The sequence below is a fragment of the Aythya ferina genome (assembly GCF_964211825.1).
Source record: "Aythya ferina genome assembly, chromosome: Z".
NCBI classification, from domain to species: Eukaryota; Metazoa; Chordata; class Aves; order Anseriformes; family Anatidae; genus Aythya; species Aythya ferina.
Window position 1 is genome coordinate 2083329 of NC_140299.1, and position 13621 is coordinate 2096949.

The following is a 13621-nucleotide window of genomic DNA, read 5'->3' on the forward strand; positions in this document are numbered from 1 at the left end:
CTTTGATCCCGGTCTTAACACATTTCTGGGAGTTACAGTCTGGGCAGGAGCAAGGCCTTGGCCCCGGTACAAGGCTGACTCGATGGAGCCTTCCAGAGCAGCCTCCCAACTGTTTGCAGTTCGGCCTCATGTTTGGATTTGATCCACTGTAGAAGTAAGAGCCACCCAAGGAGATCTGATCTAATTTTAAACTTTCCAAGAACATTCAGAGGTTCTGACGGGGATTCTCCGTTGAGAGTTGAAGGAGAAGGAGAAAAATATATACACAAGCTCCGTGGCCAGATAAATAAGATCCTAGCAGGGAAGGTTTGTCATGACATAAAACACAGATGCTCCTTCACAATTATATATTCACGGGGAATTTATGTCTGTCTGGTCATTTATGCAATCCCTAAAGCACTCCACAAAAGCAAAGGCAGCCAAGCAGGGTAAAGCAGAGCCGCCTGGTTAACTTGGCTCAAAATTACCTGGAGCAGTCCCAGAAACACGAGGAGAAGCTGATGAATGCCCACCAGGTAGAGGCATCTGGGAGGAGGAGCACCTGATGGAGAGAAGAATTGGCGGTGGTTGTTCTTGAGGCAGCAAGTTTCTGTGGGTTTCCCATAAGCAGAACGTGGTGTTCCTGTTTATGCATTTCATGTGTGTGCTTTAAACAAGGGTCAAATGACATTTTTGGCAGGAGGGAAGGAATCTCTTGCCGATGTTTCTAGGTTGTCAAAACTCACTTCCTTGGGGTAGGGTGGTCTTCGTTAGCACCTGGGGAAGACACGATGCTCGGAGTCTTGCTGGACGAGTCTGCCATACAACAAAAAGTCCTATCCCAAATGACTTGAACACAAGAAGACGACAGATGGGGAGTGCCAAAAAAGTGAAGATGCACCTCTAGGCAGAGCAACAGGGAGCAACCCACGTTTGCCAACTGCTGAATTCCCCTTAGCAGCTGCATCCAAAATGTTTTTTAATCAATCCATGTTGTTTTTCCCCTTCCTGTCATGCAATCGTTATGATTTGTCTCGCTTCCTCCCCCTCCTTTTTCTCTCGTGCTTTTCTGATGTTTAATATCCTGATCGTTTCCCCTTATCTCTCCAGCCCCTATTCCATTTTTCTCCGGGACTTTCCCAATACCCAGATCGCAGGTGCTCGAACTACAGAAGTGGCTGGATGAAAAGGCCAGCTCCAACCACTAAATCCCCGGAGCCTGGTGTAACCTGAGTCCTGAACACGGATTCTGGATAACAGATCTTTTGGGGTGGTGCTGCTGGACTTGAGCAGAGCCTGGTTAAGCACAGCGAGCCCTTAAAATGACCTGTGAGTGAAACAGCACTGCACACACTGCATAATACATACTTAGACTAAGAGATGGGGATATGAATATCCAAACTAGTGTTTACTAAGCCCCTGAAAGTCTACTGAGACTGTGTTTTGCAGCATTAGGCCTTTCCAAGCAAAATCAGAGAATACCAGTAATACTGGGAGGGAGCAGTTCTCCTGCCCAGTTTTGCAGGTTCGTGACATTTAAAGCATTCGGGCTCTCAGATGCTGGTCCAAACCTTATGATGCAGTCGCTCCAGGGCGAGTTTCTGAGCATTCAGGGGAGATTTTTCAAAAGGTCAGGCTGTACAGTGAGGGCCAGATTTAGGAAAAAGCTCCAAACTGCGTTTGGGCTGTAGGAGAAACCTAAGCAGCTCCTTTCAGGATTTACCAGGTGCAGAACTGGGTGTTCCACCATCAGGAAAAGGTCCCGATCTGGCCAGGCTTTGAGCTACTGCAGGACTGGGGCTCCCAAAATACTGTCCTGACAAGTGTAATGCTGACCTGAGAGATGCAGCGAGGTGTGGGAAATCCGTGTTTCTGCACCAGAAGGAACAGATGGATATTAAACGAGCACACTTCCCTAAACACGTGTAACCGATAATTTTCTAAACAAATGCTTCAGGTAGAAAGTCTACAGGCAGAGCTTTTATTTACTTATTTTAAGCTCAGGAGAGTGGTCTCTGTGCATCAGCCTGCTGCTGCCTAGGCTCAGGGACTGGTGGATCAGGTTTCTGCCTACATTATTTGCACGTGGGGGAGGAAAAACCCTTCCTCCTGTGACACAGCAGCAGCCCCGAAGAGGCCAGGGCTGGATTTTCAGCTGCCTGAGTCCTGCACGTTGGAACAGATGTTCAGAAGCCAGATTTCCAATTTTTCCCTCAGATTGCTAAGGAAAGGCACCTCCGGTTTTGATCCTTGCAAGCCAGTTCTTATGCACCCCTCGGCATTTTGGTATTCCCGTCAAGATCTAGGGCCTTAATTTGGTGTCTAAGCTTTCTTTGTGGCTGACTTTGATGTCAGAATTCACTTGTCTTTGTGTCTGGGCATCCGATGAATCACTTGATTCTCCCCCAGCATCTCTTATTTCTGTCATATGTCACCTGAAACAACTGTTTCATATCTCCACGGATTGAGTGTCGCATCCTGTCGACTGACCTCAGCTCTTTGCCTGTTCTTGACTCCTTTCCATCATGTGCAAGTTCACATCCAAGACGACTCAACTATATTTAGGAACCCGATGATGCCGTGTTTTGATATTTTGAAGCCCTTTGACTCACTCCCTCGCTGCATTCCCTGTTATTGTTGAGGTTTTTCATGCACGTCGTCCCCATCCAGCTTCTCCCCTTGTCCTCGATCAACCTCGCATTTCTGGTAACCTCTGGGACGTGTCTCTTTGGGACTGCTTGGAATTGTCCCGTTTCATAACGGGCCTCAGCTGGCTGGGGCTGGTGGCATTTCTGAACCCAGACTCAAACCAGCCTGTCGTCTACCACATGCTTGCTTCCTACTGTGCTTAGTTTTTGGATGATTATATCCATTCTAGCCTTTCTTTGTTACTTTTTTAGCATGATTCAACCCTGATTTTTACAGTCTTTGACTTTGTCTCATGTATTCTACCTCAATTTCCCCAAGCCTTGCTCTGTCATATCATTACTGAGGCCTCAACTGGGGTTCAATTTAACTCTTTCCCTCAATTTTGGCTGATTCTTAGCCTGTTTTAGCACAGTGTGGTTGTCACAAACAGTATTATTTGGAAAATGAACCAAACGCTGAAGGAGCTCTGTCTGTTTCTGCTAGGCACAGCTTCTCTTCAGTTGGTTTTCTTGCTTTTTGTCTCAGATTTTTCAGGTGTCTTTCTCAGATCACAGAATCACAGAATCACAGAATTTTCTAGGTTGGAAGAGACCTCAAGGTCATCGAGTCCAACCTCCAACCTAACGCTAACAGCCCTCCACTAAACCATATCCCTAAGCTCTACAATCTCTAGATCTCTGAAACTACATTAGTAGTTAGTTCCTCTACCGCTGCTGTTGGGTTTTAATTTTATTTTTGTATAGATAGGGAATTTTGTAGAAGCCTTTCGGCAAGATACACTGGTGACCAGGACGAGACCCTATAGGTCTAAAACTGCTTTTGTGACGATTCCTGCCCTCACAAATTCTCGGTAAACTTTCTTGTCATATTTTCACCGTATTTTTCACCATATTTTCACCTTCTGCGAGCAGAAGTCCAGGCAAGCAAATTACTGCATAGAGCTGCAGAACAGTTTGGGTTGGAAGAGGCCTTAAAGATCATCTAGTTCTACATCCACAACCCCCCTGCCACGGGCAAGGACACCTTCCACCACGAGGTGATCCTCTTCTACCCACAAAAACTTTACAGTACCGAGGGCATTGCTAAAATGTCTTTATGTAGGACATCTTGTACTGCATGGGGGCTAAACCAACAGAACAAGATTATAGTGGTGGCCACCTATCAAGTAAATTGCATTTAAAATTGTAAGCTGTAGCACGAGGATATTCCCGATATCTCTTCCAGCTTTCAAAACTGGCTAACATAAAAAGGATTTTACACCTGTTCCTGGATTAGGAGCTCTGTGGTGCAGGCACTTCTTAAGTTTGTTGAAGCATTTATCACCTAGTAGGTGAAGAGATGAGTCTTAAGTAGGTGCAGAGATAAGAGTAGAAGTCCTACTGGGGTTGTTACTTGGTTGAAGCGGTATTTTGCCAAATAACTTGAAGAAATTCTTATTTTTTGCGTTTGTGCCACACCATTTTTGCCTTAATCATGCAAGGGGTGACCACGTGGAAGTTGAGAAACTGGGGCTCTGTGTTTTGGGCAATGGGCCCTTAGCTAAAGTGAAAAGAGCAGGGTCAAAGCTGATGATGTTTTGCCGACCAAGGGGAAAAACTGACCCTCCAGTGACATGTCACACAATCTTCCTCTTCCAGCAACACAAGAGCCAGAGAAGTTCTGGCTTCTGTACGAGAACGTTTCACTTGGATAATGAACAAGTTCCTGTATAAACAGCGTGTTTACTTCTGACAGTGTTTTCCTAAAAACGATTAATGAGGACTACATCATCGCTTCTACCCTGAACGACGGGACAACCCAGCTCATCAGTTTTAGAGATGAGGACCTGGCTCTGGAGGTGCACGGTTCTTCATTCCCTGCAGTCTTTCTATGTGGTCTCTGAAAAGGAGAGGAGGCAGCCAGGGATGATGTCCTCGGAGGCGCTGGTGAATGCAGAGCCGTCGGCTTGTGCCAAGTCCCGGGGTAAATAAAACGAAACCACCCCCTCCTGCTAAGCCATGCATCAAGAAAACCGCCTGGGAATGGGCTCGGTGACTCGCTTCAAATGCAAATCGCCCTTCGTCCCCGCTGGAGGCACGGATTCACGTGCGCACACCGCCATTCTTCCAGCCCTGAAAGCCAGACAAGTCCTAAATGAGTAATAAAGTACCTAATTGGACTTGACCCCCTACCGAAATGGGCCCGTGTGTAAGCGGCTCGGTGGCCGTGTGTGTTTTGCCCTCCTTGGCCGAATTCTCCCCTCTGGTGCCTGCTGCTGTCTGCGTGGTGCGGGTCTCTCCGTCACGGTCTGCTGCATCTTGGCTGCCTTCCACCTGGCAGCGTTTGGGCTAAGCCCTTCCAACAAAATAGCCCCTCTGTAGGGTCTGCCTCGCTTTCTTTGGGGCCGGGAGCAGCCGAAAAGGCCCCCAGGATCACGGAGCTCTGCGCCGCTGCCCACCGTGTGTCCTGAGCGGGGATTTATCGCGTCCCCGTGCTCTGCGCCCAGCGCCGGCCTTGTCATGAGACCGAGGTGTTTCAAGCTTCAAATCCCACAGCTCTGGATGGCTCAGAAATGACTTTGCTTGATCGATCCAGGCAGAGAAAATGGATTGGGGAAGATTTTTAAGACTTTTAAGAGAGGAATCCTGGAGTGTGCCCAACTTTTGTCCTGGTTGTTGGCAGAGCAGCACCAAGACGCTCGTGCCTCATGCACGACATTTCTCCCTCCAGCTCTGCAAATCAGGGTGCTGAGCCTTTGGTTGACCCGCTCCTTCCAACTGGAAGATTTTCTATATTTTTCAAAAAGTCTTTAGGGTTTCAGGGCTATTGTGTGTTATTTAGGGGGGTCGTTCTCTGAAGGCCGTGCTTGCTGACAGACCTTTGAGCTCTTGAGGCTGCCTGGAGGACGTAGGAAGGAGGCAGTGCTTCCCCACGAGGTTATTTTTTTCTGTGCTTTTATTTCTCTTCGCACATTTTATATTGCTGCTTTATGCAATCTGATCCCTGGGGAAGGTTGTTATTTAGGGGATACCCACACAGCACCTGGCAAAATGAGATTTTGCTCAATTTTGAGGCCTCCAAGATCAATTATCTTTCCCGCACCAATTAAGTACCCTGTAATAAACTCTGTTTCATTGCCCAAAGTGATCTACGGCCTTCTCTTTATCTTCTCTTGATGCTGAGCAGCAGGAATAGCCAGGAATAAAGAAAACCAGAGAGAAAACAAGTAGGCCCTGCCAGAGCCAAATGGGCTTCATACGGAGTCAATTTGTATTTTGCTGTTGCACACATTGCAGTGATTTTTTTTGCCATCCTTTAATTCATCTCTCTCCCAGCCAGCACGGGCTTGCAGGGATGCAGCTGACTGTGGAGTGAGCCCCGTGGTCCATAAACACTTCAGCTAAGATTAAAGGTACTCCGTGAAGGCTGAGTGTGTTTTTGTAAGGTGATTCCAGACGAGAGAGAACTGGATTATCCCTCAACCCCATCAAGAAAAACACCGTGTTGCAGAACCAGGTAAGACGACAAGTACCGAGACAACAGCAGCGTGCAAACTGGCTCAGGAAGCAGAAAAAAAATGTTGTGTTTGTGACACTTAAGCGGGCTTTATCGTGACGTGGGGCAGAGCAAAGATTTGGGGATTTGACCTGCTGAGGATTTCAGGTGCGTAAGAGGCGCTGGGTCATTGCTCACCAAGGGCTTAGCATGGAATATTCCTAAAAAAAAAACTATTTGTGCTGGCCAGACTGGCCTGGAAAAGCACTCTGTGATGTAAATTGGCTAAAACACGTGTACCTGGAGAGAGGCAATTGTTTAAAGATGACCCAGCAGGACAATTCATGGGAAGTTTGGCACATGGTGCCGTCGGTGTGCTCTTAAATGCTGCGCTCCCCGCTGCCAAGTGGCAGATTTTTGTCAAAACGCTCGTTTTTCACTACCTTGGGAGATGATGGCTTTGGGTGGTAAAGGCAATCTATTGACATAAGATGCTTTGGTGTTGGGAAGACTTCTCCGTAAAAACTGATAAAGATTTCAGTCCTGTCCATTAAAAAAAAGACCAGGAATCGCATCCTCATCTCAGGCATTTAAGTTGGATCTAAACCTTTGGTGTAAGAAGAGCTGAAGAGTAGACAATTTTATTTTTTTTTTTTTGGTTGATGTGTTGTTTATTTTTTAAGGAAAACGAGATAAAGACCTTCATGTAGAATCTCCAGAGGAATTACCAGGGACAATCACTTCTACTGCTGTGTGTAGTGATAGCCAGGCCAACGTTTCAGCTCCACGAACCTGATGGATGCTGCAGGATGTCGACAATTTAGGCAAGGTGAGAGTAAACGAAAGGTGAGTTGGGCTGAGACGATGGAAAAGGGTTGGGGAAAGGTTTTAATTCTGCTGTGTTTGAAGAGCTCGTCTACTTATTGGATCAGCAAGATGATTACGTGGTGACTTCACTGTGTAAATGACCATTTTCAGAGGAGAAAGTCCTAATTAGTGAATACCTAGGAAAAAGGGACACACATTTAGTGCTGGTGGCTGAGCTGCAGAGAGTAAAAGGAAAGTCATCAGGTATTTAACTCTTGGCACAGCTAACCACAGGAAATGATGCTTTTTATTTCTTTATGGGGGTGAATCAGCGTGAATACTTTCCTGATATATGCACTCTTGAGCTGTCGAGCTGAAGTGGATGGAATTGTATCGCCTGTGGTCGGGATCAGGTGGGTTTGTCATCATGCGAGGAAAAGCTTGGCCACGGAGAGCAAACCGTTCTTAATTTAAAATGCCCAGAAAGAAAATATAAACCTTTATCTTACCACGTTTTTCAGAGCAAACAAACAGTAGTAAATTATTTAGCGAGGAAAAAAAAAATCAGCTCTGATTGGAAACTGGTGCCTTTCATACCTGAAGCTGTATTTCTGCGTTCACCAAATAAGCGGTTTTAAGGGCATGTAAGTGGGAAGATTGTGTCTTCAGTATATAATACCAGGAACTTTTTTCAGAAACAAGTTCCAAAATGCTACTCTGGCCCTGAGGCATGGGGTTAAAAATAAATATATATAATTCTGCTGAAGCAACCTCTTCCATTTGGCTTCATGTAAGAGATAGCTTGGGTTTTATTGCAACAGCCCATGAGCGAAAATCGCTCGCTTGGGCATGTTAATGCACATCCTTTGTATTTACTAGGTATAAACGGAGTGCTTTGAAAAACTTTCCTTTTTTTTTTTTAGGAAGATATTTGGAGTACTACTAAATGAAGTCCTATTTTCTGTCACTGACCGTGCCAGGAGTTGGATTTATTTATCAATAATAATTGTTCTTCTCTTGAAACCTACAGCGGGTCCTTCTCAGGTTTTCCAGTTTTGCACAGCATGTAATTGCTGGTCATTTCTAAAACCTGTCCAGAGCACAAAAAAAATCAGCATGGAGAGGCTTTATGACTTATGTGTATATTCTTGAAAAGTCAACTTGCAATTTTTCTTCTGTTCTTCCTGATAACGTTCTTCTGTCCTTTTGTTCCCCTGCCCTTTTTCCCTATTCCTAGACTTTTCTTCCATTTTTTATTAGTAACACACAGCTTAATTACGTATTTTCCATGCCACGTACCTTCAAATACCCTCTATATCCCCTAAGCTTTGCCTTGGCCTCCTTCATCCTCTAGCACAGATGTCTGGTGTCGTCTGGTCCACTCTGTATGGGTGGGATAAATCTGAAGTGTACCTTGAGGGTGAAAAAGTCAACAGTTTTGGGTGGAAATATGAAAAGCTCGTGTCAAAAGAAATGCGTTACAATGTATTAAGACGAGTTTTAGTGAAGACCAACCTCAACATAACCAAAAAGGGGTAAAAAAGCAACAGTAGGTGGCTCTTGAAATAATTGTTAGCTGTTCGGGAAGCTCCCTTGGGTTTTTATTCTGTCACGTAGACAGAGATCCCCAGCTGGGAGCAGAACCCCTTCGTGGTGGGAGGCCTTCCCTGCCTCGTGAGGCTCTTGGCACTCAAAGCACCTTTTTAATAACCTGAACTTGCCAATTTTCACACCAAAGGCGCCGAGGGCTTAGCAGTTTGAGGTGTGATCCACCGTCCTCTCAGTTTGCTTGGGCCAGCTTTGCTTGAAGGTGTGAGGAAGAGGAGCTCGAGGAGGGTTGACAAGAGGCCCAGACCCTGTGCAGCAGGTGAGCGTAGACTTCAGAAGGATTTTATTTTTATCTACAGATCTAGAAATCGGTGCTCAGAGACTAAAATTCCTGTGTATGTAGAAACTCCTGTGCTGAACCTGTGTTTCTTGTCTCTTCAAGAGCGAAAACATCAACCACAAAGTCCATAAAACATCGAGTCCTGGTGGGAGCACTTGCAAACATGCTGGAGAACTGGTCTGGGACCTCAGATTTAGGTATGTCATGGTCTCCTCTGCCTTAGGAGACATTGTGTGTGGGACTCAGACGGGCTTGGGTCTTTCTGTGTATCCTAACCTGTGCTTGCACACTGCTGCGTATGGGATTGCCACATGGATAACTGGGGGCACACTTGGCACGTCCTAAGATGTCCCTCGGTAACCTTCCCGCGGCTCTGCAACGCTGTCCTGCGTTTGCTGTGCATCTGCAATACAAATCAAAGAGGGAAACCACAAGCTGGAGATGCAGCCAGCATAAATGTTTGTCTTTCAGCAGATTTTACCCTGGAAAATCACCTTCAACATCGATCATTTCCCACCTCCCGAGCTTCAACAAGCAGCTGGTGTCCAAACCTGGAGCAGTTTCACCTGTCGTCGGGGCCTGTAGGTGAGAATGGGGTTATCAGAGTGGAGGAATTTGTGGGCTCAAGGCCCAAATAAATTGGGTAGGCTTCACGCATCCTGTAGGAACAGAGACAAGCGACCTCAGAGTCTGGTTTCGGCAGCTTTGCTGAGGGGTTTGGAGCATATTTGGTATGTCTGGGGCCAGACTGTGACCTTAAGGTTGTCCTCAAGTATCGTTGTTGATGACCAACCTTGGATCTACTTCTGCTGTTACAACCAGAGCCCCTTCTTGTGGTCAGCCAGCCAGTCAAAATATTCCAGCTGCGATTGCTTCAGCGTAATCTCCAGGGACTCTGGAGAGTCACCAGGAGTCCAGAAACCAGGAGGGGAGATGCCTGGCCTGCATTTTGCAACGGGTCAGCCCTAATTGCAGTGCCCGGGGAGGCCATCTGCAGCCTAACAGGCACTGGGAGCTTTTCCTTGGCTTCTGCGACCTCCCACAGACCTTCCTGCTGTGGGGTGGAGGACCCATCCCGAGCACGATTCACCCTATCAGCTCCTAAAACCTGCAATCCCATCCTAAAAACTCCTTTTCCCAAAAAAAAAAGCAGGATGGAAAAGCTGCATTAATACGTGCCCAAGCCCTGTCTGCATCCTTTGCTTTGTTTCTCGAAGCTTTGGGATGGGATATTAGGGGCAGAGCAGTCAGGGCAACCTGGCACAAACAGCATCCAGGCTTGTTGGAGCGACAAAACGCTGCTCAAGCTGCTTAGGGAGGTGGAATTAGAAAAACAGATTTCACTTTTCTTTTTTTTTTTTTTTTTCTTAATAAAGCTTTCCTATGAAAGTCGAAAGCTGATTCAGCAAAACCGGGGGGGGGGAAACAACGCAGCAGGAATTTGAGCAACAGTTTCTGTTTGTCAGCCAGGGCCTCGGACAATGCCCATCTTTGTTCAGATGATGCGGGAATGAAATCATAAATAAAAAGGGCTGCTGAATGGAGCTGACATGCCGTGCCTCCTGGAAGATCCTGAATCAAGAAGGGATAAAGCAGCCTCGGTTTACAAACAAGCAGGCTTGCTCGTGTGCCCGTTATCTCGAGGTGTAAATCAGCCCCTGTTCACCCCTGGCGCTGAGCAGATCTTGAAATTCTCCCCTGCAGGTTTGGAGCTGGTGCATTCGGGAGCTGCAGGTTGCTTTATCCTGGCTGGAAAACCCAATGGCTGGAGTGAGCAGGGAGCACGGCTCCGCTGTCGCTTCAAAGTCCCAAATTTACCTTAAATTCAGGTAAGGATCCAGTCACCTGTCGGTGACAGCTTAGGAGCACGGGAAACACGTATAAAATATTGAGGATGGAGCCCATAAAAGGCTTTTATGGGCTCCTCAGCAAGGAGGGGACTGATATTCAGCAGGCCTGATATTCAGTCTCCTCCAGCAGGGAGCAGAGGGTGGCCTGACCCCAGAGCAAGCTGCACTCGGGCGCTGTTTAACGACAAACCTTATAAATCAGGCCAAACCTCATAAAAACTCTTCCCTGACCTTGGCTCTGGAGATGTAGGGACACGGGAGCCTGTGTACACGCTGTCCTAAAGCAGTGTCATCGACCAGCTTGTCCCAGGTGTTACTGGGGCCATGTGTAGGATTTTTTTTTTGGGGTCGTTGAGGGTCTTTTTCAACCAAAATGATTTTACGATTCTGCTCTGGGCTGGGAACAACTCATCCTCAGGTGCTTCAAAGCTCGGGGGCTCTTCTACACCTGGCAGCTCCTCTGCTAAGGAGGGGGAGAGGGTTCAGGATCTTCCCTCCCAGGGAAGTACCGGGGAGGAGCAGTGGGATCAGCAACGCTGAGACTCATCCAGAAGGGACCCGAACCCTCTCCTCCCCCAGATGCCTGGCAGCAGGAGGAGCAGCTGCAGGAATGCAGATGTAGGACGCCTCTCCAGATAAGAGGAGTTGAATTATGCAGAATTAACCGAAATAGTTGCCGTTTTATACGTTTTTTTTTTTTAGCAACGAATGACAAACAGCAGAGCTCGGCTTTGGCTCCGGTTGTCCGTACAGGATGGGATGCGAATTAACATAATCTTCATTAAAATATTTTGGAAGGGCGCTCTTTTGGTCTAAGTGGAAGAGTGGGGAAAAAAAAAAATAAATCAGGGTTCTTTCTTTCTCCTGTCCCAGTTATTTCCAGTATTTGCAATCGTTATCTTAAGGAGATGCTGTCAATTTAAGTATCACAAACATTTGATTTCCCCCCACGTGCAAACTTATTAACTTGTGATGGGGCTAGAAGGAAATAGGTAAGTACATTTCCATTTTCTTCCTTGCTCATCTGACAGCATTTCACTTAGATCGTGAGGCTCCTTGCTTCTCCCACGTAGCTGGCAAGTTTTTCCCCACTCGTTTCTCATGGTCTTCCAGCGGGGAAAAGGCAAACAGCTCCGAGGGGCACTAAAATCCCGCAAGAGCAGCAAAAGCTCTCCGACGAAACTCAAAAACCGTCTTTTGGCTCCGTTTTGAGGAGATGCACGAGATACGAAGTTCCTCGCGTCCTGGTAAGTAGCTGTTGGACAGGATGCAAGATTTGGAGGTCAGCGCTTTGATGTTGTTCCTGGAGCTGGCTGGGAGGCACCGTGCGGCTTGGACCTCGGACAGGAATTAAGGCCGGTTGCTGAGGATGCCGGGAAGAAGAAACAGGAAAAAATAGAGAGATGATGATTAATTTTTGTTCGAAACTTACACCTTTTTGCAAGCCCAGCCCTGGGACTCGTGCGTGTCCCTTCGAGCAGTGCCCGGGTGGGTGGACTTGAGCAGAAGAGGCTCGTCGGGCTTCTTGAGATGAGGAATTGGCCACGAACGAATGCTCAACGAGGAGGAGGAAAAGCAGGGGAAAAGATGGAAAACCTTAATGGATGAAATCATTAAAGTGAGCACGTGCAAGGTGTAAATGCATCGCTTCTTGTCTGAGTTGAGTTGTGGTGCCATAATCACCATCAGACCCCTTCTCTACCCTTTAATTTTCAGTTTCTTTTACCTCCTGGCGTCTGATATGGGAATAGGGGTGCAGACCCTATTAGGCCAGGCTGAATGAGCAGAAGGAAGCTTCAATAAGCGAAAAACCCAGCCCTTCAAGTGTTTTTCTGTGCCTAAAAACTGCTTGCTCGCGATACAGGCTAGTTCCTTTGGGACTTTTCCGACATGGATTCACGTTCCTTGACAATAAGGTCAACGCTGATAAACCCTATTTAAGGAAACCCAACTTTTCTGCATAACCTTACTCATCTGGAAGCCGGCCAGGTCGATGGCTCTGAAATTCAGAGGGAAATTTGAAGGGTTATTACTCAGCTGATGCTTCGGGATCTGTGGCTGGAAATTCCCTGCGCTGCGCTGGGTGAATAATGCTCAATCCATCCTTCCGTGGGGGGTTTCTTAATTAAGAAATTTTTTATTGTAATTAAGATTTTTTGGGTTGCTCAAAAAACCGACGGATCTGTGGGGTGAGGATGTCCTTCTCGTTAACATCCGCAGATTTTATGGCAGAGGAGGATTGTTTCGGTGTGGCTCCAGCTAAGCTCGAGTGGCCTTTCTCTTGGGAATTTGCTCGGATTCGTCTGTTTTCAGCCCAAAACAGGATAGGGGAAGAGGTATGGAAAGGTGCAAAGAATCAACCAGATTTGCCTGAAGGTTTCGTCTAAATCTTACATCATTATTTTGTCTGAACTGCTTTGCAACCATTAGGACAGCTGGCTAAGGAGAAGTGAAACTAAGGATAAAAATCCATACTTTATTTATCCCTTTTCCTTGGTTTTCGCCCTTATTACGAGTCAAATCAGAAGGAAGAGGTTTCAAATGCCTGCGCTCGGGCTGGGAAGTCAATGAGCTGTGTAATTTATGTTGGAATGCCAGCAGCCAAGCAGGCATAAAATTACAACTCGTTATTATTGCTGTCGGAGGAGCGAGGGCTTGGGTTTTTTTTGGGTCGTTACAGCCAAGTTTGGGTGAGGTTGTCCCGGGGAAGCTTTACCTGGTGCTGTGGGGCTGCCTGGTTATCTCGGGAGGGGAAGCCAGCAAAGAACGTGCTGTTCTTGTTCCCGAAAACGCTGCCAGGTCTTTCCCTTCCCCAGCACAGCCCTTGCATTGAATTTATTCTATCCCAACTCTTGCAGCTCGGAAACCGCCTGCGGGATGCAGCCGGAGCCTCCTGAGCCGCGTTACGCAGGGAAATGGTGGAGAAGCAACCCGCAGGCGGGTTTTTTTTGTTCAACCCACCTTAAAAAGCCGC

General features: G+C 47.0%; 1 long non-coding RNA gene across 1 annotated transcript; it reads left to right on the top strand.

Annotated features, from left to right (window-relative positions):
• The first annotated feature begins 8378 nt into the window (after window positions 1-8378).
• LOC311427562 lies at window positions 8379-10631 on the top strand. Its single transcript, XR_014687428.1, has 4 exons — window positions 8379-8776; window positions 8900-8994; window positions 9269-9382; window positions 10502-10631. It is a non-coding gene; the product is annotated as an uncharacterized lncRNA (long non-coding RNA).
• The last annotated feature ends 2990 nt before the right edge of the window (window positions 10632-13621 follow it).